At 49.5% G+C, this 5493-nt stretch overlaps 1 non-coding gene across 1 annotated transcript; it reads right to left on the bottom strand.

Annotated features, from left to right (window-relative positions):
• Positions 1–933: 933 nt before the first annotated feature.
• On the bottom strand, positions 934–1005 carry TRNAA-CGC. The gene has a single exon. It is a non-coding gene; the product is annotated as a tRNA-Ala (tRNA).
• Between the last annotated feature and the right edge of the window lie 4488 nt (positions 1006–5493).

Here is a 5493-nt window from a genome sequence, read left to right as displayed (position 1 = left end):
AATTCCCACAGCGCTCAGGAGCACGTTTGGAAATGTCAATCCGCTGGAATCTGGAGGAGTTGGGATTTTTTTATGGTATTTGTTAAGTGCTTACTATATGCGTGAGAAGCTGCTTCCACACGAGAAGCAGCGTGGCTCAGTGGAAAGAGCACAGCTGGGGAGTCAGAGATCATGGGTTCAAGTCCCGGCTCCGTCGCTTGTCAACTGTGTGACTTTGGGCAAGTCACTTAACTTCTCTGTGCCTCGGTGACCTCATCTGTAAAATGGGCATTAAGACTGTGAGCCCCACGTGGGACAACCTGATCACCTTGTATCCTGCCCAGCACTTAGAACAGTGCTTTGCACACAGTAAGCGCTTAACAAATGCCATCATTATTATTATTATATGCCAGGCACTGTACTGAACCCTGGATTAGGTAGATACAAGCTAATCAGGTTAGACAGAGTCCACGTCCCACATGAGGTTCTCAGTCTTAATCCCCGTTTTACAGATGAGGTAACTGAGGCCCAGAAAAGTGAAGTGACTTGCCCAAGGTGACACAGCAGACAAGTGGCGGAGCCAAGATTAGAACCGAGGTCATTCTGACTCCCAGGCCTGTCTCTATCCACTAGGCCGTGCTTCTTCTCTATTTCTAAAACAGAGCCACGATGCTGTAGGTGATGGCAGACTTAATAATAATGTTGGTATTTGTTAAGCGCTTACTATGTGCAGAGCACTGTTCTAAGCATTGGGTCAGTTAGAGGGTAATCAGGTTGTCCCACATGGGGCTCACAGTTAATCCCTATTTTACAGATGAGGCACAGAGAAGTGAAGTGACTTGCCCGCAGTCACCCAGCTGACAAGCGGCAGGGCTGGGATTCGAACCCATGACCTCTGCCTCCCAAACCCAGGCTCTTTCCACTGAGCCACGCTGCTTCTCAAGGATTGAGAAGTGGAGATGCCGGGGATTGAACCCGGGACCTCGTACATGCGAAGCATGCGCTCCACCACTGAGCTACATCCCCGCTCTTGGACCTTGGGAGGTTTATTTATTTTTCTCTGGCCTGCCCGGGGAGGTCAGTGAGTGGCTAAATCCTCATCCCCATTTTCCAGGCCACAAAAATGAGGTGCTGTATTTCCACTTCCTCCACCGCCTCCTCCTTGCTGGACATTTTGCTCAGGCCCCCAGGGCTGGCCCACACTGTGTCACATTTCCCAGCACACGGAGAAGGCTCGGATGCTCTACTTCGGGCGGCAGGTTCCTGGAGGGACTGGGCAAGGAATAGGATAGCTCCCCGTTTGGGGACTCTCAGAGGGAAGGTTCTGGAGTCCTGATCCAGCGATTCTAGAATCTCGGTACTGGGGAATCCCACAATCTTGGTTCCTGGGAGCTAGAACTCCAACATAGAGGTTCTGGAATCTGGAATTTTCTTTTAACAGTATTCGTTAAGCGCTTATTACGTTTCAGGCACCGTACTGAACGCTGGGGCAGCTAAAAGCTAATAATAATAATGTTGGTATTTGTTAAGCGCGTACTGTGTGAAGAGCACCGTTCTAAGCGCTGGGGTAGATACAGGGTAATCAGGTTGTCCCACGTGAGGCTCACGGTCTTAATCCCCATTTTACAGATGAGGAAACTGAGGCACCGAGAAGCGAAGTGACTTGCCCACAGTCACACATCAGGTTGGACACAGTCTATGTAAGCTCGATGTGGGCAGGGAATGTGTCAATCAGCTCTTTTACTCTGCTATATTGTACTCTCCCAAGCACTTAGTAGAGTGCTCTGCACCCGGTAAGTGCTCAATAAATACGATTGATTGATCCGTTCACACTTTTAATCCCCATTTTCCAGATGAGGTAACTGAGGCACAGAGAGGTTAAATGAGTTGCCCAAGGTCACACAGCATGTATGTGGTAGAGTCAAGACTAGAACCCAGGTCTGCCGACTCCCAGGACCGTGCGATATCTACTAGGCCACACCGCTTCCCACATGTCTGATGTCTTTCTGATGGGAGAAGCAGCACGGTCTAGTGGAAAGATCACGTGCCCTGGGAGTCAGAGGCTGTGGGTTCTATTCCCGGCTCTGCCTCGTGTCTCCTGTGCGACCTCGAGTAAGTCATTTCACTTCTCTAAGCCTCAGTTACCTCCTCTGGAAAATGGGGATCAAGACTGTGAGCCCCGGGAGGGACAATGGGCTGTGATTACCTTGTATTCATTCATTCATTCAATCATATTTATTGAGCTGTGCGCAGGGCACTGTACTAAGCGTTTGGAAAGTACAATTCAATTGCCTAGCACTTGCATCTACAATTCAATTGTAACTACCCCAGCGCTTAAAACAGTGCTTGGCACATGGTAAGAGTTTAACAAACACCACAATTGTTTTATCGTTATTATTATTTCTTTAAAAAGAGGAGGGCAGTCCAGGCCTGACACTCTGGAGGTGCTGAAGAGCTGGGGAACAGCCGGGGTGGGGACGGGGAGGGGGCAGGTAGCTCAATCCATCCTTGCTGTTAATTGGGAAAGTACAGTCCAACCGAGTTGGTAGACGTGTTCCTTGCCCATAAGGAGTTTACAGTCGACAGGAGGAAACAGACAATAAAGTGGATTAGGAATAGGGGAGCTAGTAGAATATAAGAATATTTACCTAAGTGCTGGGGGTCTGGGGTGAGTCTCATAGTGCTTAAGGGGAAACAGAGTCAATGCAGAGTAGAGGGCAGATAGGAGAAGTAAAGACTTGAGTCTGGGAAGACCTGTCGAGGAAATAATAATTGTGGCATTTGTTAAGGGCTCACTATGTTCCAGGCACTGTACTAAGCATTGGGATGGATAATAATAATAATGATGATGATGGTATCTGTTAAACACTTATTATGTGCACAGCAATGTTCTAAGCCCTGGGGGAATACAAGGTGATCAGGTTGTCCCACATGGGGCTCACAGTCCTGATCCCCATTTTACAGACGAGGTAACTGAGGCACAGAGAAATGAAGTGACCTGCCCAAAGTCACACAGCTGACAATCGGCGGAGCCGGGATTAGAGGTCATGACGTCTGACTCCTACGCCCGTGTTCTTTCCACTGAGTCATGCTGCTTCTCTGTTCGATACGTGGATACACGCAAATAGGATTAGAAAGAGTCCCTGTCCCACGTGGGGCTCACACTCTCAATCCCCATTTTCTAGATGAGGTAACTGAGGCACAGAGAAGTGAAGTGATTTGCCCAAGGTCACACAGCAGACAAGTGGCGGAGCTGGGATTGGAACCCACGATCTTCCGGGGCCCGTGCTGTACACGTGGATATGTGGTTCTAGGAGGGTTTTGAAGGTGGGGAGAGCGGTGGACTGGTGGATATGAACGGGGAAGGAGTTCCAGGTCTGAGGAGGAACATGGGCAAGGGGTCGATGGCAAGATGGAGAAGATCAATCATACAATTGTATTCATTGAGAGCTTACTGCGTGCAGAGCACTGTACTAACCACTCGGGAGAGTACATATAACACTAAACAGACACGTCCCCTGCTCACAACGAGTTTACAGCCTAGAGGGCGAGAGAGATGTTAATATAAATAAATAAATTACAGATATGGACATAAGTGCTGTGGGGCTGGGAGGGGGGGATGAATAAAAGGAGCAAGTCAGGGAGGCAGAGAAGAGAGTGGGAGAAGAGGAAAAGAGGGCTTAGCCAGGGAAGGCCTCTTGAAGGAGATGGGCCTTCAATAAGGTTTTGAAGCCGGGGAAAGTAATTGCCGGATTTGAGGAGGGAGGGCCTTCCAGGCTAGAGGCAGGACGTGGCCCAGGAGTCAGCTAGGAAGATAGAGGTACAGTGAGAAGGTTAGCATTAGAGGAGTGAAGCGTGCGGGCTGCGTTGTAAAAGGAAGAGTGATGAGGTGCAGAGAGAGGTGCAGAGAGTAGTTTGGTGTTAGAGGAGCAGAACGTGTCGTTTGGATCACAGTAGGAGATCGAGAAGGTGAGGTAGGAGGGAGAGAACTGATTGAGTACCTTCAATCCATCGATCAGTGGTATTTATTGAGCACTTACTGAGTGCGGATCACTATCTTAAGGACTTGGGAGAGGATAATACAACAGAGTTAGGAGGCATGTTCCATGCCCACAAGAAGCTTAGCGTGTAGAGAGGGAGATAGACATTAAAATAAATTACAGATATGGACATAAGTGCTGTGGGGCTGAAGATGGGAAAAATATCAAGTGCTTAAAGGGTACAGATCCGAGTGTAAGGATGACACAGAACGGAGAGGGAGGAGGGAAAATGAGATCTTAGTTGGGGAAGACCTCTTGGAGATGGGCTTCTAATAGGACTTCGAAAATGGAATAAGTGGTGGTCTGCCACGTATGGAGGAGCAGCGTGGCTCAGTGGAAAGAGCCTGGGCTTCGGAGTCAGAGGTCATGAGTTCGACTCCCGGCTCTGCCGCTTGTCAGCTGTGTGACTGTGGGCGAGTCACTTCACTTTTCTGGGCCTCAGTGACCTCATCTGTAAAATGGGGATTAACCGTGAGCCTCACGTGGGACAACCCGATGACCCTGGATCTCCCCCAGCGCTTAGAACGGTGCTCTGCACATCGTAAGCGCTTAACAAATACCAACATTATTATAGGAAGGGGGAGGGAGTTCCGGGTCGAAGGGAGGATGTTGGCAAGGGATTGATCCTGGTTTAGATGAGAGAAAGATATAACAACGGGGTTGGTGTTAGAGGAATAAAGTGTGCGGGCAGGGTCGTACAGCGCTCTGCACACAGTAAGCGCTCAATAAATATGATTGAATGAATGAAATCAGTGAGGTAAGGTAGGAGGGAGAGAGTTAAATGAGTGTTTTAAAGCCGATGTTAAGGAGTTTATGTTGGATGCGGAGGTGAAAGGGCATCTTCTGGAGATTCTGGAGGAGGAGGAGGAGGAGGAGGAGGAGGAGACGTGGACTGAACCTTTTTTAGAAAAGTGATCCAGGCAGCAGAGGGAAGTAAAGACTGGAGTGCAGAGAGACGGGAGGCAGGGAGGTCAAGGTGGAAAATGATAAGAACTTGGATCAATACGGTAGAAGTTTGGACGGAGAGGAAAGGGCAGACTTTAACGGCGCTGCGAAGGTAGAACTGGCAGGATTTGGTGACGTGTGGTTGAATGAGAGATGAGTAGAGAGACTGTCATGGTTACAGGCTCGTGAGACAGGAGGGTGTCTGTAGAGAAGTAGGAAAGGAAAGTCAGGGGAAGGACAGGGTTCGGGAGGAAAGGTGGAGGGGGAGTTCCGTTTTGGACATGCTAAGCTTGAGGTGTCGGTGGGACATCCAGGTAGAGACGTCCTGAAGGCAGGAGGAAATGCGACACTGCGGAGAAAGGCAGAAGTCGGGGATGGAGAGCTAGATTTGGGAATCCTCCGGGTAGAGATGGTAGTTGAAGTTGTGGGAGCGAATGAGCTCTCCGTGGGAGTGGGCGAAGAAGGAGAATAGAAGGGGACCCAAGAACTGAACCTGGGGACACCTCCACAGGTAGAGGGTGGGAGGCCG

The sequence above is a fragment of the Ornithorhynchus anatinus genome, chromosome 2 (genome assembly GCF_004115215.2).
Source record: "Ornithorhynchus anatinus isolate Pmale09 chromosome 2, mOrnAna1.pri.v4, whole genome shotgun sequence".
In the NCBI taxonomy this organism is placed as follows: Eukaryota; Metazoa; Chordata; class Mammalia; order Monotremata; family Ornithorhynchidae; genus Ornithorhynchus; species Ornithorhynchus anatinus.
The sequence above is the reverse complement of the archived record's forward strand: the minus strand, read 5'-3'. Positions and strand labels throughout refer to the sequence as shown.